General features: G+C 43.2%; 1 protein-coding gene across 1 annotated transcript in view; it reads left to right on the forward strand.

Moving 5' to 3' along the window:
- Window positions 1–10,030: 10,030 nt before the first annotated feature.
- Window positions 10,031–22,803, forward strand: part of KIAA1958 — a 66,778-nt gene continuing 54,005 nt past the window's right edge. The window contains exon 1 of the mRNA XM_083883128.1: window positions 10,031–10,234. The gene's annotated coding sequence lies outside the window, so the exon portion shown is untranslated. The remainder of the gene's footprint in view (window positions 10,235–22,803) is intronic.

A 22,803-nucleotide genomic window follows, 5' to 3' on the forward strand; every position in this document is an offset into this window, starting at 1 on the left:
TGATTATTATCTATTTTTCTATTTGCTAACTCTTGCTCTTCCCCTTAATACAAACTAAAGTTATGAAACAGATACGAAATACAAAGGGAAGAAAGATGAGATTCTTGGACTATGAGCAATTGCTTTCTATGAGAATCTACTGAGATTTACAATTGGAAGGCCAGGGCAACAGCATAGGAAGGAGAAGGGAGAAAGACTGACACAACAGCTCAGTGGAAGGCTGCAGGGCTTCCTGCAAATGATAGCTGAGCCCTGAAGGGTGCACAGAAGGCACTTGGCATTGCAAAAGTGAAGTCACTTGTGCATGTCTGTGTGCAGTAGTTGATGTCTGCCATTTGCTACTCAGTGCTAAAAGAGGGTTTATGCAATGAAATTGTGATCACAAAGTTGGACTAGGAAGCCTACACATTAGAACCTAAAAACCTAGGAGGCAGAAAACTGTGCACACTCTTTTGGCATAACATGGTTGAGCGTAAGCTTTATGGATACCTCACTAGCAAAAGAAGCAAGGAAGGAAAAGTGGTTCTATCAAATTTCTTAAATGTGAGCAGTAATTTTGAGCTTGTACCCCTGTATTCACTTTCTCCCACTGATGAGACCCACATGGCATGAAAAACAACTCTGAAAGCAGACCTTCTTGTCAATGGTTAAAGTTCTAGCAGGGATGAGGATAAGTACAATATCATCTTTAATCATGATCTTTGTCACAACTTTGATTGTGAGTTTGTATGAGATGTAGCATTGGGTGAACAAATGACACAAAATCAGTGTGATGGATTTTTTTTTCACCAAGAAACGTTATTTTCACCAATAAAATATTAACAATATTTTCTCCAGAAGGGTGTCATCAGCTATTTCTTTATATATAGCTTACTATTTCTACTAAATAACTGAATATGATAGAGTGGAGTTTTAACATCTGGACTTTTCTGTAAAAGCAATGTCTAGGTCACATCTATATTCACTGAAACAAGTCTCTCAAACTTTGAAATTTGCCAGGCCAAAAAGAGAGGGAAGAAAATAATACCTGGTTCCTCCCAGGTTGGGAGGAAACATTGGCTCAGCTGATTATTTTCTTTTCCAGAGGTCTAAATGTTCCTGTGACAGAGATAGTCAGATATCTTTGAGGCATTGAAGACTGTAGTCAAAATAGATAGTGCTGAGATAATGTAGCTAGGACTTCCCTTTTGCTAACAGAAGCCAGACTGAAGGAACTGATAATCATGAGAACTGTCAAACTAGGGCTTCTGCATCCTGAATAATCAATAGACCCTATGAACACAATACAATCATAAATCAAACAGTCCTGGGAAAAACAGGATTTAGCTGTCACAAACACTAAAGGTTAAAAAGTCAGAGCTGAGGAAGACAATCTTACTTCATCATTTTGGGACCCCACCCCATTAAAAAGACCACCGACCCATTTCAAAGAACAAACTACGCATGCTTGATGGCTTTTTGGGTTAATTACCATACGAAGCGGGGAATGGGAGGTGTCAGAGCTATGAATATGCACTTGTAGTTTGTATATTCAATACTCCTGAAGATAAAAGGCCCTGTGATGATCTGTAAATTGCGCGTGTGTTTCTGGGAGCTATCCCACACGCTGCCCGGCGTCGTAATAAACATACACTTTCTAACTTTAAACTGTTAGAGAGTCTTTGTCCGTCATAGTTGGATATTGGTATTAGACCAATGTCCATAGTTTTTTTAATAAATCATCTTAAGTAAATAATGCCCCATCTTCATATTTACAGCCTTCTCTGCTGTTACTTACTTCTCTTTGAAGAAAAGGAGATGCCTCCAAAGACACAACATATAAGACTGTTGTCAGCCTGTAACAGATGGGGAACGGCATGAAAGGCTGGTAATAGCCTCAAGATGCCTGTGGCAGAGCCACGACTCAGTTACCTCATGATTCCAGTCCTGTCATTGCAAAGATTTTCCCCATCCTCCATCTTTTTGTGTTTGCACTGTGAGCTCTTTAAAGCATTCTGTAAAATAGGAGTTCTGCCCTCACAGCCCAGCATTGAGGGGAACAGAAATGGATGCACTGCGGGTCTGCTACAGCCTTTATATATCATTTGCAGAGAGCCCACCCCCTTTTGTGAGCCCAGAAACTCACAACTAGCAGTGTGAGTGGGTGAAGAGCATGAGCCAGTTATGTTTTCAAGCCACTCTGTGTGTTTTGAAGGACATTAGGTAATAACTTGAGGCCACAGCCTGGAGGCCAAAGCATCACGGTTTCTTAGACAGAAACAGCCCAGTGTCCTTATCCTATAGAGAGAAATTACACACTCTATATTCAGACAAGTCTCCCTCATATAATTAGCACACACTTGTAGTGCCCAGTCTCCTGCTTGCTTTCAAGTGGGTTTCTTGTTGAGCTATTATTACACACTTTTTCCATACTCCTTATTCCAGCTTTTGTTTAAATTGCTCTTCTTTACTTGTATATTTCATGCAAGAGCTGACACTCACCACAGATATATCCTGTTCTACCAAAACCCACAGGCATTTAATAAAAACAGAGTTGTGTGGTCACAAGTCTGAAAACACACAGACTGGATTCTCAAGGGTGTTTCAAGCCTCTATACTGAAGCAGTATAGAATTTCCAAAGGCACCTTGTGGATTGATCTTCATATACTTTTTCTGTGCTAACACTAATTGTTAGTTGCAGCCTAGTAACAAAATTAGCAAAGCAGGATCAGCAGAAAATTAGTTCTGCTCTGATATGTTTGGGTGTAAATGTGAAGTATCCTTGTGATATATGCACTGCTTTTCTTCAGCATCATGCACAAGTGAAGGAAAGGTAGCTGTCTAACATGACAATTTGAGGTTCTCAGTGAGGAAAACTAACAGGTTTTGTTCTGTCAGGTTGTTAGCTGCCCCAGAAAGGATATGAAAAATTTAGAAGTGACTTAAAAGCTGGGTATTCTTCCTGGGCATTACCATGTCTCTAAGCTTTCATAAGCTGTTATCTGCTTTGCATTTCATTAATCACACTTTAACTCACTTTGATCCTAGCTCTGACCTGAAGTTACGTGTTTTGTTGTGCTGGTTTTCTCTTTTTTTCGAGTTGATGAATAGCTGCAGTCATAACAAATCCAGTGACTGTGAGTTGGGTGGTCTTTACTACTGGTATTTACTCTCCCACTTTCCTTCAGGATGTCCAAAGGAAAATAAGCATGCCCTCATATGTGCTATAGGCTGAGTGTTGAACTTCCAAAAAGAGTTTGAGAAGGGTTGGAGTTTTCTGGTAATCAGTGATTACTGGAAAAAGACAAAACCTTTACAGTGCACTGTGATGGCTAAATCCCTGCTCCTCAGGTTGTCCCGCACAACCTTCTACTTCAGAAACAAGCTCAGGGCGCTTCTTGCCTGGTCACCCCTTTCAATTCAGCCTGGTGTTACCTACATGACCAGAAAAATGTCTGCTCATGCAATTGTGTAAGTCTGCCCTGCCCTGGTCAGGCAGAGCAGTATTTGCAACACCTATCCTAGCAATCCAGTAGAGGGATTGCCAGCAGTCCAGGCGGCTGGAGCAGAAGACCACTCTCCTCAAGCTTTCCTGTTTGAATCAGGCCCCCTGTGGGCTGGTGTCCCATTAGTATCCCAGAATGAAGAATGCCTTCCTCTCTTGTGGATCCTTGTAGTGCTCTTGTTTCTGACCTATGGAGCAGGGGTGTCAGGTCTGTGTTAAAAACAGGATTACAAGTGTTGAACCTGTTGAGCAGGGTGCAAATAGATGATATGGTGAATGACCAACAGAGCTGAAGGTCTGCTAAAAGTGAGTTTGTTCTGAAATCTTCTCCAAAAGTGACAAAATCTTACGGCATCATGTAGTAATCTGCACAAGTAATTTTTGGACTGGCAGGTAAGTGAAGGGCAAATTAATCAGTAGTGCTTTGCTTTGAAGTATTGTGTGTATTTAATTACAGATGTTCCAGGAATGCAGATATGATGCCTCACAGATTCTGCTTTTAAATCCTTTCCTTACATAAAGAGAAGCTGTGGAGTATGAGGGAGAAGTTGCCTGCTTGACCTTCCTCTTAATGGACTACTCTTAAGTAAGTGGATCAGGTTCTGATAAATGAATAGTAAATGAATTTGCATTTCAAATGTTACAGTTCCAGTGTTTTGTACAGGAAACCTAAAAAACACCAAAAAAACCTGAAAAAACAACCCAACAGACAAACAACTTATTAACTTCTGTATTTATTTGCAATTTTCCAATGAACTTTCCAATGGCAGCATACCAGTTTAGTGTCAGAAAGCTGGTGTCCAAAGAGGTGCTTAATGGCTTTCATTCTGATCCTGCCTACTGTCCTGGGTTGTAGTGCAGGATGTACACAAAATATTTATTCTATCACCGTCTTCATGAACTGTTGGAACCAGGTGGGGCAGTGTTCTTTCCAGGCCCCCTTCCTTTGGGCTATATGCTGCTAATGGCCCATCAATGCCTTGCCCACGACTCACAGGTAACTCCCTCCAGGGGTTATCTCTGTTTAATGGGCCATCAAGGACCCACTTCATGACTCATCATCCCATTGTGAGATGCTCCACCCAGGGGGAGGAGCCAAGCATTCTCACTTGGATATAATCTGGGATTTGGGACAGTACAAGCAGCACTTACCCACTGGATTCCCAGAGGATCAGAGCTACCAGACCTTTCTACAGGATCACTGCTTCAGGAAGACCACCTCATCTGGACTGCTTCCACCACCCTGCTCAGGTTGTATTCTGACTCTGTCAATGGTCTTTTGTATTATTGCATTTATTTTACTTCATTTTACCTTTTTACCTTTACCACAACGTTTGGCCAGGCACTGAGCTCTTCTAGGACTTTTTGGGACCTTCCAGATACTACTCTCTCCATGCTCTAGCTAACTGATGGGGTAAAGTCCTGCTTGTGTCATGAAGTCTAGAAGGAATATTAATCTTTTAACTCATACTGCTTTTTCAAGGGGCTGCCTTTTTGAGGAAGATATTGGTTATGCCAAGGTTTTTTCCTGTATCAAAAGTGGTTCCAGCTTAACTATTTTCACAGCAGGAGCTAGTTTGGTTAGGCACATGTTCCTCTGAGAAACATACCTTTAAAAACTAGTTCATGATCTGCATTTGGCTAGTTCCAGCTATGATAAGCAGCCCTTGGAGTGGACATGCTAATGGCAGTCTGTGGGGAACTGTGCTGCAAAAAAGCCTATTGTGGCAATGGCCTGGTCCTGCCCTTCTTCCTGTGACACAATTAGTTCTGATTTCAAACCTACACCTGGTCAAACCGACCATCCTTGGCCTTTGTCATTTTTCATTCTTATCCCAGCTACCCTAGTGGTAGGTCCTTAGTGTATGGCCAGCTTTCTGCTAAAAATGGAAGTATTTTCTGCTTGCATCTGTCTTCCTCCCAGCCTGTTCATCACCTTCTAGGCCAGCTTTCCTCCTGCTTTGAGGGCTGGGGGATTTCACATGGCATGGTGTTTCACCTGTGTGTTTCAGCTGGCAAACATCAGGCTCATGACTAGTGGTGGGGGCTGAGGGAGAGTCTGTGTGGGTGCTGGCCCACCCTGCTCAGCTTGGCAGGAGAGAGCAAGCATGGCCAGGGCACAAAGTGTAGGCGTGTGACTCAGTTTCCTTGCTGCCTGGGTCAAAGGAAGGGCAGAACTGGACAGCAGAAACATACCACTCAGCAGAATCCAGCTCACCTGTCAGTCCTTAACAAAAGGGGAACAGGCCCAGACTGAGTTGGTGCACATCTTATCTCATGGAGGACATCCCTGGGAAAAGCCAAGCTTTGATCTGTTCCTGCTTGATTGATGTGGTGCAGGGGGGATGCCGTGGAAGCTGAGCAGTTCACAGCAAAGCCATGTGGTCACTTAGTATCTGCATGTTTTCTCTGCGGTAGTATAATCTCTGCTGTGATGTCACTATCACTTGCCAGGACCTTTGGGCCTCTCTTTAAGCAGACAGGGGGACAGTGATTTCTTTCCCTCTTGTTTGGCAGCTTGTATGCCATATTTCACAGCTGATGTTTCTCTGCAGAAGGCCGAGTTCTTGTAGGATCTGGAATGCTTTTGCACATTGTTTTTGGTCTGCTGGGTGTTAATGGGATAGCAGGCTGCCTAGGAGTACTGGAGGGGAGAGCATGAGCTCCCACTGAGGACCATGAGCCCTAGCTTTCCTGGCATTGGCATCTAAAGTGAGACAATTCACCCTTGCCACACAGCCTGCTGTAGCTGATGAAGGGTCATAGCATATGAGTTAGCAAGTTGCCAGAGGTCACAGAAAAAATCCATGCTAGTTCTGGGATGAGGGTGTAATACACCTTCTTTCTCAGCTCACTGCATTAATGACAGGACCCTGCTGCCTTACCCAGATGTGGACCATCTATGGAGAGTGCTCAGCACTCCAGTAGGTGTTCATACTAACCAAGTCAGATATCTGCCCAGATATGTTTTATTCCAAGTCAGGAATAGGAGGAGAAATGGCCAGCAATAACTCCTCACCACAGCAGTGTCTTGGCTTTGCAGAGGCAGGACAGTCTCTCCGTTTGTCCATCCTGCAGCAGCCAGCACAGTCCTGTTGGGTCAATTACCAGCAGCTTTCCTTCCTGGAGAAAACCTTGTTTTCTTGCTTGGGAACACCAGTGCACACAGTCGCTGCCCTCCCAGCGCAGTTACTAACACAAGCAGTGATCTAAAATAGGCTCATCCAGAACTGCAATTCTGTGCTGAAGTGCTGGTGACACTGTACTTGGCTTAGCTGAGCTCTTTGACAGAGTGCATGACGTGAAACAGATCTTCTGTGATGCAATTACAGCCCTGTGTAGCACCATGTGATGAAAATAGGGCACAAAACCCAAGTAGTCATGTCACAGATTTGTGGAGTATTTTCAAACTCTCTTTTTAATTAATGAGTGCAGAGTGAGTGATTGAGTGTCATCATGCAGCACTTACAGGATGGCCAGGGTATCAGACCCAGCACGGGTTTAGGTGAGGTAGGTCATGTTTGATCAACCTGGGCTCCTTCTATGACCAGCTGACCCACCTGGTGGATGCAGGAAGGGCTGTGGATGTTGTCTATTTGGACTTCAGCAAGGCCTTTGACACTGTCTCCCACAGCACACTCCTGGAAAAGCTGGCAGCCCGGGGCTTGGACAGGAGCACTCTGCTGGGTTAGGAACTGGCTGGATGGCCAGACTCAGAGAGTGGTGGTGAATGGTGCTGCATCCAGCTGGGGACAGTCACCAGTGGTGTCCCCCAGGGGTCTGTGCTGGGACCAGCTCTGTTCAATATTTTCATTGATGACATGGATGAGGATATTGAGTCTTTCACTAGTAAATTTGCAGACAACACTAAGCTGGGAGCATGTGTTGATCTGTTGGAAGGTAGGAGGGCTCTGCAAAGAGACCTGGAATGGTTGGATGGATGGGCAGAGTCCAATAAGATGAAGTTTAATCAGTCCAAGTGCCAAGTCCTGCACTTTGGCCACAAAAACCTCCTGCAGCACTACAGGCTAGGGAGGGTGTGGTTGGACAGTGCCCAGGCAGAAAGGGACCTGGGGGTTCTGCTGACAGCAGCTGAACATGAGCCAGCAGTGTGCCCTGGTGGAAGGAGGGAGGCTTGGGCTACTTTGTTCTGTGGCCACTGAAGAGCATGACAGAAGTAAAAAAGAACAAAGAAAAAGAATGCAAAAGAGTGATCAAGACTGAAGAGCAACCCCTTGTGTTTCCTGACTGCAGATGATGCACTTCATTATAGGGCTCCCAAAGATGAGGAGTATTTGTTTGGAAGGCAGTCCTTCTCTTCAGGAATTCCTTATTGTTGTTTATGAAAGTGTAACTATTTTGGTCTTGAAAAGAGCTCAGCAGCCCCATCTCAGAGGCAAACAGGGCACTGGTTTCAATCAATACAACCCATGCAGCCTCTGACCCAGGAGGTGTGTTTGGTGGCCTGCCTGTGTGGTACCACATATGTGGGGGCATAATTCTGAAAATCAGACCATTCATATCTCTGAAAGGATTCTGTGGGCACAGCAGAGTCCAGGGAGGTTGTGGTCTTTTTCTTAATGTTGCCAGTATTTTGACTACAGGTCCCTGCCTTAAAAGCAAGATCTGTCATGTTAAAGCAGGGTGGCATGTACTTATCATGATGGATGGAAGCAGACTCTCCCTTCTCTCCCTGGCATAATTACTCCTTCTGTTAGGGCTCTTCATCTTTAGGAGTCTGTTACTGAAATCTTGATTACTTAATTGATTACAGATTATTTTATTGATTATAGACCTCTTATGGTTGCAGCACCATGACACCTTACTGAAAATTACAATAGCAGAAGGGATGGCAATCTTCCCTAAGCAAGGCTAATGCTGCTACCAATTCCCCTGCCGCCTCACAGGCAAATCCGGAAAGAGCATCACTTCTGGCATGAATACACTTCCAGATTGCCTCCATTATACTCTTGTGTAAGCATTGTTGCCATCGTAGCTAGTAGCATGTGTTAGCCCATTCAAGTTTTGCAAATGTTGGCATAAGGCAGATGAGGAAAGAAAACCTCTGGGCCATGAAGCAGCCGGCTTAGAAGGCTGAGAGCCATGCCTGTCTCCTTCTGGAGTGATGCAGGGTAAAAAAAGCCCAACTGAGGGGATGAGCAGAGTTTGCTTTGGCACGTGGCTTGCTTACTGAGGGAGAACCAACACCCAAAGAAAATACTGCAAGCACACAGTAAGCCCTCCTGTGATTAATTGCAAAAGAAATTGCATTATGAGTAATGTTATAAATATATGTGATTGGCTTTTTGCAAATATTGAAATGAATACTATATGTGTTGTATTAGAAAGTTATGTTGTATTAATATAGCATGTTGTAAATGTATATTTTGAAGTTGGCTTCTTGCAAATATTAAGGTGAATGCTATATGTATAAAGATACAGTTTTTTTCTGCTATTAGCAAAACTGATACATGGTAGTGGGATAGCTGATATGTAGTCATGCTTGTAACTGTATGGGCTGTTTGGTTGGGATAACATCCAGCAAACACATGATGGGGACCCTGCTGCTGATATGCCAGTTATCAACACCAACTGTCTGTGGAAGGTGGGGACCAAGGCCCCAGCTGGAGGTGATAATGAGGACACAGCCAAGAAGCACGCATGCTCTAAAAAGGTGGACCCAAGGAGGGACCATGCAAAACAGTTCCTGGAATATAGAAACTAGTTTGTGGAAAAGTTTGAATGCAACAAGACTGATGCAATAGAAACGGTATTTAAAGAAGGCCTCTGAAATAGCAGGTTGTGGGCTTGGCTGAATGCCAAGTTGCCTGGCTGGCTGTACTTTGTTTTTCTATTTCCTAATTGTCTTATTTTTTTATTAAAACTATTTCTTAAAATTTACCTAGAAAGTGAACCTTGTTTTTTCATATGTTGCTGATAGGGTCTCTAGTTGAAAGCAAATTAAGGAAGTTTTCACAAGACCCAAACTGCAGTTTTTATTGTTTTACATACAGGCACAGCGTGTGTGCAGATTATGTGCATGCGTATGTATATAGCCCACATAAAATCAACACCTAGTGCCAGATACTTGGTTTAAAAAAAAAAAAAAAGTAACAGTAAATCACGTGTTTCTGTATCTGCACAAAACAACGGGGTACCAGCTGTTTGGGCACACCCACTGTGAGTAGCTGAGGTGCTGCAAGTCAACAGCCCTCACCAGAATAACGAGAATTGCATGGTTTGCGTGTCGGCTGAGAAGGCGTTCCTCAGCGCGGCATCCCCGTTCCACACGCGCATCTCTCCTGGCTCTCCCTCCTGCCCGCGGCAGCGCGGGGAACGGAGCCCCCGCTGCCCCTTCCCTTCACAGGGACACGGCGACCCCCGGGTGGGCTGGTGACGGGTGTCCCTTGGGTGCCCCTCAGTGCTCTGTGCCGCGGCCCCGCGGGGCTGTGCTGTGCCGTGGCCCCGAGCCCGCGGTGCGGCGCCGCTCGGGGCCGGTGTGCGGGTGTGCCATTGCACACTTCCTGCGGTGCGGGGGACCGGGCGCCGGTTTCCGGTGGCTGACAGGAGCCGGGCCCGCCGCTGCCTCCTCCGGCGCGGAGTACCACACACCCCGCGCCCTCCGCGGGGAGGAGGGAGAGGGCGGAGGGAGCGGAGCGGCCCCAGCGCTATCGCCCCGGTCCCCCCATGCACCAGGGGCGGCACGGCACGGCTCCCCGCCCCGCGGCCCCGCGGACAGGCACCTGCAGGTAGGTACCGGCCCGGCCCGGTGTGCGCGGAGCGTGTGCGGGGGGAGGCGTGTGTGCGCACCCAGCGCGGGGCCGGGCGCTGCTCCCTGCCTGGCCCGCTCTCCTTTGTGCGCGGCCGGGGGCTCTCTCGGGAGCTCCGCCGGGCACGGGCGCGGGTCCCTCGGCCTTGCGGCGGAGCGCCGTGCGGGGGCGGGGCTCGGGGAGCCCCCCGGGCTGCTCGGGGGGCGCGGGTGGAGGACAGGGGGAGGTGGCGGTTCTTGAGGGGTCCTGGTTTGTCACGACATACGGAGTGGAGTGGAGCCCCTCGCTCCGCGCTGCATCCTCTTGCAAAAAGAAAAGTGACCTTTCCAGCCCCCGCCCACCTCGCAGCCCTGTCTCCCGGCTGAAATAGAGGTGGGCAGGCGCAGGGAGGGGGCTGTGGTTCGGGGCCCCAGGGGTCTGCCCGCTGCGCCGAGAACAGGGCCGGGGCCAAGTGCCCCGCGGTGTGGTTTGGTCCCAGGCGAGGTTCTCGGGCACCTCCCGCAGGGGGGCTCCGCGGGGTCCCTCTGGTCCCCAGCCCAAGCAGACGGTGGGGTGAGCACTGGGAAAGGCAGCTCCACATTAACTTGGCTTGCCACCGAGATTAGGTAGGAGCAATAAGGCAAGCCAGAAAACAGAAGCAAGCTTGGAAGGGATGGTTATGTGTGAAGGAAAAGAGTGAAAATGGAGAGATATATTGAGCTTTCTGCAGTTCAATTCCAGCTGTCAGACAGAGAGCTGCTCTCCAGCCGGAGAAGTAACTATGACACATTAAAACTCACCTTCCATCTACAGTGTTAATGGTTATAAATATCTCCTGAACACCCCTAGCAGTTCAGTAGTACTAGACATAGAGTACGGCTGTTTCCATTCAAGTGAGTGAAGATCTATCATAGGAACAAAACAATACACTTAGTAAAAATGACATCCCTGTACGTAGCTGGCTTTCAACATTTGAATTGTTAATGTGTGAAGTTTGCTTTTGACTGCCTTCTTTGCCATTCCCCCACTTACCATTCTCAACTCTGCCAACAGTGTTGTGATGCTAAAACTGTGATAGATGCTGAAGCTTGGCTGTGAACTGGCACAAACTGTAATGTTTTTCATTTTTTTTTTCTGTTGATTTGAAGAGAAATGGGACTAAGCATTTAGTGTGTTTGATAGCAGCAGTGAGAATTTGCATGAAACAAGTGATGACATCCCTTTGCGGTGTTCTGGATGGCAACTTTTCAGCTAAGGAACTAGGCTTGTTTTTCTTAACTTTTTTTCTTTAAACAGGATAACCCCAAAAGGTCTTTTCAGGTCAGGAATGACCAGTTCCTGTTTCTCTCATGGCTTCTTCAGTTCTCCTCCATATAATTCAGAGCTCAGACCAACAGGGCTGTACTCACGTGGTTGTGCAATTAACCTAATAGCCACCCCGGGGATGCACGCCTGCCCCACAGCACCGTGTGCATGGTTTCACACCGTTTCTGACTGACTGGCTTTACCAGAAGCCGGGAAAAATTGCCTTGGGGGTCGTATCTGCCAGTTGTCTCAGGGTAATTATTCAAGTCATTTCAGGCTTGACTAAACATGTTTTTGCCCACTTCTAAAGGCCACACAAAAATCGGAAATCACGTGGTTCATTCACTCACCTACTGTCCTGTGCTGAGCCTGATGTGCAACCTGGCTAAGTCATGCCCAGTGTCCATCTTTCCCCTTTTGCCTGTGGCTTTGAGCAAAAAGCTATTTTTCAAGCTTTTGCTGAAGTTTATCAGCTCTTTGAAATCCTTCATAGGAAGCTAACAAACAAGCCTGACAGTTTAAAAACCTTGCACCCAGAGACATAATAGATGAAAGAATTGGCAAAAAGATACTGTGTGGTTTAGGCGTTAACAGAAAGTGTTGAGGGGATGATAGGTGGTCTTACATGCACTGTAAAACTTGCGAGAGAGGTACACCATGGAGTTACTATTTTTGCTGTTGCCACTAATTCATTGTTACTAAGAGTGTAGCAGAAGTTTTCTTTGTATTCCACTGAAATAGCTAGGTGTTCAGAAAGTATCTTTAAACTTGTCGACAAACTGTAACAGCACTTCTCTAGACATTGTCAGCAAGCTGGGGATTTTTTTAACCAAATATGTATTGCTATTGCTTGTTATGGTTCTATGCACTGGTGTTTGGTATTACACCAGAAAGGTTTCTATAATTGAACTTAGTGAAAGTTTCAAAACCACCCTATAATTCTGTTTCATTCATGCAGTGATAATGGATTTATAGTCACGAGTTCCAAGAGCAGCAGCAGTTTGCTGCCTTAGCTGTTCACACCTGGCAGTCAGCAGCTGCACCTGCCTTAAGAGGCCCGTGAACCTCACCCTGGTGCCAGTTTGGCTGGGCTGTTATGTGTCCACCCCCTGCAGCTCCATGGAGACTTGGAGTTTCAGCAATGGCATCTTCTACTATTTTCAGTCTCCCAGCCTTATGCCCCTCTGCCTTCCTTCCCTGTCAGTCATAAAATGCAGACAGAAGATGTCTGAAGGTTTTAAATGTAACCCGAACCTCGATGGGATTACACAAATCTCAATTTCCATGATGCCACTGTTTTTCCACATCCGCGCTCTGGGAATGATAACCCATCCATGCAAAGCTCACAGAGGTGGTGTGAAAATTAACTGCTGTTTGTAAAGCATTTTCGCAGAAATGCGTGTGGCAATTGGTCCTCTTGAGGATTGTTATACATCTGGTAATTCAAGTGTAACTGGCTGAACATATTACTCTGCTTCCAAAGGTTGTTGCCGCACACCTTTTTTGCAAAGTAAAACAGGGTGAGATGAAGGTTAGTGACTTAAAAGTAGAGCAAATCTTTATTGGCTTTTCTAGTCTCTTTTTGTGAAAAAGATTTTAAAATGAGTGTTAGTTTGTATCAAATGTTTCCCTGATGGATTTGCATAGTAAGTTAAAGGAACTCAAAAGATACATACCTTAGTACCCTGAATAACGAAGAGGACCAATGGAGCCCAGCTGCTTCATCTTAATTTTCTTGACCTTGGTTCTGATTTGTTGATTTATGAACTCTATTTACTAGTCAGGTTGATGAATTCTCTTGCAAGATAGAAATTACAGGGTGTCAGTCCTCTCTTGTTTCTGTGATAACGAGTACACTCAGAGATTCATGAATGACCCTCTTGGCTGGCCACTGACTGTCTGTATTTTTCCTGAAGTAAATAAAAAGTTTTGGTCGTATGGCGGTCCGAACTTAAGCATTCAAAATGGAAACAAATAAAATAATAAGTGTCTTCAGCATGGTGAGAATGTATTGCATTAGGATGTAAGCAGATAACTTTCAGTATTGTCTTTTCTTCAGAGAATCAGATGGTGAGAAGTACCTATCTCGTGTCCTGGGTTCAGTTTGGTCTTTGTAGAGCCTCTGCTTTGCCTGACTGTGTGCTAAGTAATTACCCTGTGTGATCTAGGGGCTATTTTCAATGACAGGTATTTCCCACATTTTCTGCATAGTAAGTTTTTGTCCTTGTATTGCCGAAGAGTTCTTTCGCACTTCCTTCCCTTTTCTTATTTTTTGTTTGGCAACAGGCAGGATCTGAAACTTTTGTTCACTTGACTGATGTTAGCTTAGAGACATCACGAGTTAAACCTTGGCATCTTAAGATTTTAGTCCTATGAAAAGTTGCGGGAAAAAGAGTTTTCCTCTAAGCGCAGAATCGCAGGGTTAGATTTATGGTATTCGGTGAGTGAGTACTGTGACCTTGTGCAAGTTTTTATTTCTATTGTTCAAGACAATTATTTTCTAAAAGTCATCATACCTTAAATATTTTACATGTGTGTTTTACGAATAATAGTAAAGTAGTAGTCAAGATAATTGGAATAGATAAGGGGCGGAAAGAGATTTCTGTCCCATTTTCTCTCGAGATTTGTTTATTTCATCAATTTATTTCTTCCTTTTTTGTATGGTCTGCCCTATTGTTTTCCTCTGTGATCTTCAGTAAAGATCACAGCGTTTTTGATCAGTGTGGACAATCAGACATAAAAAAAAATCTCTTACGTTTTTTGAAAACAGGAACATAACCATATAGCACTGATCAAACATCTGAATGTACACAAGACTTTATTTCTCATCTAGTCCAGTGGAAGCTTTCTTGCATCACCAGTGCTATTGTTTGAAAGCTTGATTGTTCATTCCCTTCACCTAAGTACAGCTGCATCTCCATGAAAGAAATAGGCAAGAAAGGTCTCCAAGATATAATTATTTTCTACAGCATTTTTTTCAAAATATGTTTAAAGTTGACAGCAACTGGTTTTAGTAATTTCGAATTTCACTGTCTATCCTCATGGGGTTAAGGCTGGAGAAAAGCAAAACCACTGATGATCTAGTAGATTAGAGGTTTCAAATGAAATAAAGTGAATTTAAATGAACTAACTGGAGCCACACGATGAGACACACCATGAGATGTGTGGATGCTGTGCCTGAGGAGTTGGAAGAGCCTTATTGCTGCCATCAGCCAGATTACAGATAGAGCGATGCTAACGTGACCACGGTTCTGTTCTGGGCGCATGCAAGACCCACAGTCTTCGTAATCTCTTTGTTACTCTTGATACTGCTCATTTACATATAAATTGGCTGCCACCCCCCGCCCTGTTTAGGCATGGATGGGGGGTTGCCCGAAGCAACCAACGCAAGAAAGGACAGCGAGATGCACTGAGTGGGACTTCAGGACATCACAGACCCCCATTGGCTGGATCCAGCACCTGTGATCTCTCTCACTCTCTATCTCTTTTCTTTTTTTTTCCTCTTCCCCTCTCCCCCCATCCTCTTTCTTCCTCCTTCTCATATCATATTGCAAAATTTATGAATACAGCCATTTCCTAACGGTGTCCCTTCAGCGAGCAACCATTTGTCAGTTTTCATTCAAATAAAATTGTTACTTACTAAAGGACCACCAGTGTTGTTTTAGTGCATCTCTAGCCAAAGGCATTTTAGAATCTGAAAAATATTTTGACTTTGAGGAGTACTTTCCTACCCCCCTTGTGCTGGAAAATCCTAAGGGATACCCAGTAAGTGGGCAGGGAGAGCAGGGAGATAACCTCTTAGCTGTATAGGTTTGAGCAGTGCCAAGACAACAGCTGCCCGGGAAAGGCCAGAGCCTGGCTGCTACCCTGTTTGAAGTTGTTATTTTCCCCTTCCCTATCTCCAGTTAAAAAACAGAGTTTCTAGTATGCCTCTGATGAACCCAGACATTTATTTTGCAGGTGTAAATTTCCACGTGGTCAAGGACTGTGGTTTACAAGCTGTAAACTACACTTAACAGATTCTTTAGTAGTGACCCACAATAGCTGCTGTTATATTCTATAAATGTGTAAAGGTATGTCATATATAAATATTAATAGTATACAAATATAAAATTATACCTATTTATAAATACTCATACATATATAAGATCAATAATGCACAGAAGTAATATAATTTTATTTTGAAATTCTATTCTATATTCTGTATTATTAAATATAGTATTATTAAATATGCCATGCTAATGTAGTCTATTAGCATGGTATATACACTTAATCATTATGCATCATCATCATAATCAGCATCATCATTATTATTGTTATTGTTATTATTATTATTGCTATTAAACATGTTCTGTTCTGTAGTCATGAGAAAGAAAACAGAGGTCTTGCACAGAAAGTGTCTGACTTATAGCGTGAGGGAGCTGTGGCTCTCTGGAATCTGTCCTATCCAGTATTTTCCTGAATGATACAGTGTAAGAAATAACACATTTTTCTCTGTATTGCACTTGTGCAGAGCATGAGGCCAGAAAGAGACACAAAGATACAGGAACACAGAATCAAATTTCAAAATCACCTCAACAGGTTGGAGATCTGGGCTGGAGATGACAGGATGTGAGGTGTGAAATGCAGGGTTTGGCTCTGTGCTAGGAGATGAAAATGCTGATGTTACAAGCTGGGTAGCAATTTTTATTCATTCTAAAAATTTATTTATTTGTTTGTTTGTTTGTTTTGTAAATAAATAATGCTGTGCAAAGGAAAGAGAGTAACTATGTTCTATGTCTAACGTGGATGGGACAGGGAACAATTTTCGGTACGAGGGAAGGTCAGGGCTAGGCATCAAAACATACTCAATAGCCAGTGTGATATGGGAATAGGTGTGCCGAGTATAATAGATGTCAGTGTATGCATAAGGAGGAAAACATTGTGGTGAACTGAAAACACTTCTCAGCTGGCATATCTTCAGCTTTGTCCTTGTCACAGTGCTGATCTCTGATATGCTGGTGCAAAAAAGCACTGGAACAGTGAGAAACCTCTTCTGTTTTGTTGAACCACACACTGGCATGATATTTATACTTTATCTGGGCTACAGCAGGTGCTTCCATGCAGTTGTGCATAGCAAGTTTCTAGAATGAGAGAGATAATCTTTCCTCCAAATTAGGAAAAGATTAGCTTTTGGTATGTGCTTGGTGTTGCAGTGTAACTTTTCTGTTTTTCTCCTCTCCTTAAACCTGAAGTCATAGACTGTAATTTCTATACTCCTGATATCTTTGCAGTCTAAGTATGGAGAAGAGAGGGTGTATTTATGCTACAAGTGTTCTCCCAAAGCTGTAGAGAAAACCCTCATCACCCTGTGATAGTTTGCAAAATCTGCTGCAACACACCATAAGGAGCCAGCATATTTTAGCTGGTAACACTCCAAATGTCATAGCATGGAATTTGCAAAATATTGCAGAATGGAAAGAAAATTAATGAACTATTCTGAAAATGTAGAAGCTGGCACCCTTTTTTTTTTTTTTTTTTTTTTTTTTTTTTTTTTTTTTTTTTTTTTTATCTGTGAGATTTTGATCCTTGCTGTTGAGCCAGCTTTGTGTGGAAGGTACCCAACTACTCTTGCAGTAAAATGTTTTCTCATTTCCATCATGTGGATGGTCCCCTATGGCAGTCTGCAGTCATACGTGGTCATGCCGCTCTACACTCTAAAGTTAAATATTTGCTCAGATTTTGTTGTAACTAAAAGTTTTTTATAGTCTTGTTGTTTTTTGGGTTTTTTTTTCATGTTTAATGAGGAAAGTGAGCATTTCCTGTTCAAAACTTAGATTTCATACTGTCTTTTTTTAGTTCTAGTAGGGCGAAGAATGATGTCTGATTTCTTTTTTTTTTTAACTTTCTAATCTGTAACTATGAATACAGGGGTGTGCTTTTTAAAAACTGAGCTCTTACAGTGCCAGTGTTAATTTTTTTAAACCCAGGAGACAAACATTTATTTTGTAACCAGTAAACTGCAATTGAAACTGTTCCATAAAGTGGTTGGCATAGTCTCTGCCAGATATGTGTATCCTAGCAATTTTATCAGACTTGATGAATGCTGATGACTTAATTTCAAACCACTCAAGCTTAACATTTGCATCTCTGATTTCCAAAAGTACTATTACTATAGCTATTGTGGAAATAAGCAAGTTAAAAAGTAGAGTAGTGTTTTGTGTTTATAACAATTTTTTATTAACTATCCACTGTCAGGTGGATATTTTCAAAATCTTCTAGATTTGAAGTCACATTTCAATGTAGATTCTCTTTGCAAGATTAAAATTAGTGCCTCCAAGGCAAGACATGCAAAAAAGCCTCATGCAAATAACTTGTTTCCACAACCTCTTTCAATGAAATCCCGTTTTCTGCACACAGCTTTGCTTCATAGCAGTGTACAGCTAAGAACCCCATAAATGAAAAATTTTCTCTGAACTCAATATTACAAATGAAATAAGCAATGTAGTTTTCCACCCATTTTGTCTGACCTGGCATTTGGCATCAGCCTAAAAATCAGGCACAGTGCCAAGTGTTTGCTGAACAGGCAGTGTGATTTGATTGAAATATTGGTGACAAAGATTTTTTGGCTGGGCAGAGCTGGGTCAAATATTCTGTTTTCAGAGAGTTGTCTTGATTTGAGGAACAGAAGTTACTTATTGTGGCAGTGAGTGAAGAAGGCCAGAAAATTAAGCAATATGTATAAACGCACAGAAGCTAGATTTTTTTTTTTTTCCCTTTGATGCACCATTAAAAGTCTAGGGCTTCATTCCCTAGACTTTATGATATTATGCAGAAAAATACATGTGAGTTAACCTCTCAGAAACAGAAACACTAATCGATTAATGCTTCAAGTTTTACCAGATAATTAAGTTCTAAGTATTTTTTTCCTGTTTGGGTTTTATTTTTCCCCCTGAATAGTCGACCTTTCAGTTAGCTTTTTCCCTCTGGTTCAATAATCTATTCTGAAATAATGAGACTGATTTCAGTATAGCAATGTACAGGAGCCTTTCTTAGCAAGGTGTTTACATGTATGGAAGAAAAAAGGTAGCCTGGCAGAGGGAAAAAAATTGTAAATTTGGATTTAACATTTGTTTTTGACTACAAGATAATACATTATATTGAGCATTGCAAATAAGTCATTATTTGCAAATAAGCTCCATGATATAGTGGAGCATTACTGAAATACAGCAGCAGGCAATTTATATAGAGGTTGGTTATTCACGTGGCCTCTTATTTGCAAGTAACATTCTGCACTTAAATTGAGCTCTCCTCTCTATGCTGCACCTGCTTTAACATGCTGTGTTTGCATTTGAACAGTCTCATAAAGATGGCTAAAATTTATTTTGGTCTAGCCAGGAGTCAAAGAAAAATAGCAGCTCAGATCCATATACCAAAGATACGCATGATTAACCGTTGTGTCTTGTGTATGTGTGCGTTAACATTCAATGCCTTCCTGTTGCTAAGCCACCTCTTTCCAATCAGGCATCTCTAAAACTGTGTCACCTCTGCTGACCTCCTAGATACTGATTAAAGAGTTTGGCTGTGTTTGATTAGCTTAGTTTACACACCATTTAATTGGTGCAGGAGTATTTACATGGGATAATACTGTAAAGATGGGGGAGGTAAAAACCTGGAACCACTTCAGCAGGCTTTATGAAACAAAGAGCTATGAATCCATGTATGTATTTTAAAGTCTCAGGACTGGCCCTGTGGGATCAATGGGTTTTTTTGCCCTGTGGAGGAGAAGTTGCTCCTTCAGTGAAAGGCATTGGTTTCCCTTACTGCAGCAGTTCCCCTTGTGGCTCTGCCCTGATGTCAGTGCCCTGTCCACAGCTGTGAGATCTGCATGGGGCACAAGGAATATACCTTTCAACAAGGTGAGAGCAAAGCAGATTGCTCTGTGTTTTATTTCATTACTGTTGATGCACTACCACTGTCTCAGTACAATGAAAAAGCAGAAAGCCTGAGTGAGCACATGTTGACATCAGCTATTTGGTCTCTTTCCTTGTCTACCTCCACCTGTGAATTTCACTACTTGCCCTACATGGTGCTACATAGTTTGTGTACTTGCCTACATTGTGCTATGTATGTTTGCTTGTTCCTTTCAGCATAGCTGGGTAAATTTGTAGTATTAGGGTATGTCTGTCTCTTTTATCAAATGCCCTTTATTCCACAATTAATGGGCACTGGGCAGTGATCTTCATTAATGTGTTCCAAGGGAGTTGCCAGTCTTTCTTTTTCTCATTTGAGCTGGAGTTTGTTTGTGTGTTGGGTTTTGTTTGTTTACTTTTTGGAGACTGTAGCTTTTCAGATAAAATCAGGGTGACCAGTGTACCCATCATTCTTCAGATGGGACTTCTTAGTAAGATGGGGAAGCATCTGCATTTTGCTCTTGAGGCTCCTGAGAGGAAGAAGGAACTGGAGTCTTTGCTTGAAGAAATGAAACTCTGCCCTGGCCCCTATAGATGTAATTATCAAGGTTTGGGAACTGGCTTGGGAAGTCAGTAGGAATGCTTTCAGGACACACAGGGTTGCCTTGATGGTACCACACAAATCTTTTCATATAACTGGGGCTGCCTTTTGTAGCCTCAATAGGGGGTAATAGGTGGGAACATCCTGGCTATGCAGAGGGACCAGGGCTTTCGTGAGTTGTCAGTTTTATACACTGCAGTTTGTAGGTGCAGTGAGTTTTTTGTCCAGGGCTGGTATCCCAGGAAAACTGTTTCTGGTACTGGGTTAAGCAGAGGTCTGCAGTTCTGGGTAGTGTAAAAGCTTCCTCATAGCCAACCAGTAGCTGGAAGGGTTGGACCCAGGCCCTTGTCATGAATTCACCCCAGCCAGCAGCCAACACTTACACAGCCACTTACTCACTCCCTGTAGTGGTTTCACATTCGCCTGTTTCTGTTTGCCAAATTCAGTGTAGTGGTCTGAGTGTTTACTCTTTTTCCCTCTGTGAGATAGATCAGGAGAAAAGCAAAGCAAGCCCAAACTTAAAGGTATGAAGATAGATTTATTAACAAACACTAAAAGAAGAGAATGAAAATCAAAATGAAACTTTCAAAAACACTTCTCCTCCCCACAAACTGGTCACTTTCCCACTAACAATATAAAGAGATAAAATCTGTGATTTTCAGTCAGTTTCATCTTTCATTAGTTCTTAGGGAGAGGAGTCTCTCTTAGTACTTCCATGGAGACATCCCCACAAGAAAAGAACAGTTCTCTGGTGGCTTCCATGTCACAAATCTGCAGCTGCCTGGAAAAATTCTGCAAATGGTGAAGCTCTCCCATTTAGCAACTTTCCTGTTAGCCGCATTCATGGGCCTTATTAGCTTATTTAGGATACTGTTTAAGGATGCCTCTTCTAGTATAAAACTAAAGTTCCTCTATCTCCAAAATCATCTTCGTCTAAAGGAACAGAGGTCTCTTTTTCCCTGGGAGCAAAGGGCTTTGTATCACTTTCTCTTTATCTTCCTCTGTTCAAAATTCTCCATTAAATCTCAGTTACATCAGTCCACAGCCATAACTAGATCTCTGCATCCGCCTAAGAAAAGCAAGGGGAAATATGTTACAGAGAAATTTTAGTCCATTCTCCAAGCTGGGGCCAGCTTCCCTCTTCCAAGGCAGGGAGGAAAAGGAAGTTTCCCAAGATTTCTCCAATATTTAACCCTGTGTGTTCACAGAGACATATCACTTCAATGATATGTGGTGATATAGTGGCTATATTAGCTGTCAATTTCAAAGGCAGTCACTAATTGGTTCTTGCTATCTATGCTAAACCAGCACACTCCCCCACCAGACAGACTGGGGAGAGAATCAGAAGTATAGAAGCTGGAAAATTCATGGGTTGAGATACAGATGGTTTAATAGGGAAAACAAAAACTTTGCACACAAGAAAAGCAAAACAAGGAATTATTTCACTGCTTCCCACAGGCAGGCAGGTGTTCAGCCATCTCCAGGAGAGCAGGGCCCCATCATGCATAATGCCTACTTGGGAAGACAAATGCCATCACTCAAAATGTTTCTCCCTCTTCTCCCCAGCTTTATGTACTGACCATGATGTCACATGGTCAGGAATATCCCTTTTGTCAGCTGGGGTCACCTGCCCCACCTATGTCTCCTCCCAACCTCTCAGGCACCTCCAACTATCTCACCAGCGCAGAAGTACAAAAAACAGAAAAGGCCTTGGCTTTGTGTAAGCCCAGCTCAACAAAACATTTTGACAGCGGGCAGGGTCAATACAACAGACACATACACCAACTTTTAAGGAAGAAGTTCAATTTACTATAGTTCAACACAGAAGAGAATTAAAAAAAGATAACCTAAGCCATGCACTTAATCATTGCTACAAAAGATTGCCTGTAGTGATTAAGAAAGATACAACACTGGTTACCGTTGTACTTTACCAACATCCAGATCCACACATCAGCTCAGGAGCTTGGTCACACTGAAGGACTGGAGGGCCACTCCTGGAAATCCCTCATGGTGTGTACACTCACAGGCAAGGTTTCCATCTTGCTGTGAGAAGGGCCGGCTTTTATATTGTGGAATAAACAAACTTACATACCTTCTAGTGCAGAAACATCTGGTTTAATCCTTCTCTTGGGTTGTACCTAAACCTGGGCAGGGCTCAAGGAGGAACCAAGGGAGCTGCTGGCTTTGACCGTATACCTCCAAATGAGGCCAGATGTCTGATTTTGTGGCTGTGTCCAGCCTCTAAACACAGAAAGATAAATTCATTCTTATCACACTACATATTCTGCTAATGAGGGGATACAAATATCCTAATGCTAATGATCATGCATATTTTGCTAATGAGTGGCTATAAATACCATATAACATTTGGTTGCAAAGTTCATCTAGAGGTCAGCTTTCACTCAGGGCCTGTTGTTCAGGACTCAGTATTTCACAATAACAAAACTATATTATCAACCTTGTGTTCAACACAGATCCAGAAGACAGCCCCTCACCAGCCAATGCGAAGAAAATTAACTCTACCTGGCCCAAAACCAGCACAGCCCCATGACTTACACCAGAGCCTTTTGTTAGGAAGGTGCTGCTCATGTGTCAGGAAAGTCTGCTATTCCCATTGCATAATGCTTTTGTGAGAATTAACGCCTTCTCCCCAAGGCTTGAGGTGTATTGTTGAAATTTTATTGAAAGTTGGGTAAATTAAGATATATAGGTAATTTTCATCTGCTTGATTCACCTTTCGTCTCTACGTAATGACCACTTTGAAAGACTCT

Source organism: Zosterops lateralis, assembly GCF_965231275.1.
Source record: "Zosterops lateralis genome assembly, chromosome: Z".
NCBI classification, from domain to species: Eukaryota; Metazoa; Chordata; class Aves; order Passeriformes; family Zosteropidae; genus Zosterops; species Zosterops lateralis.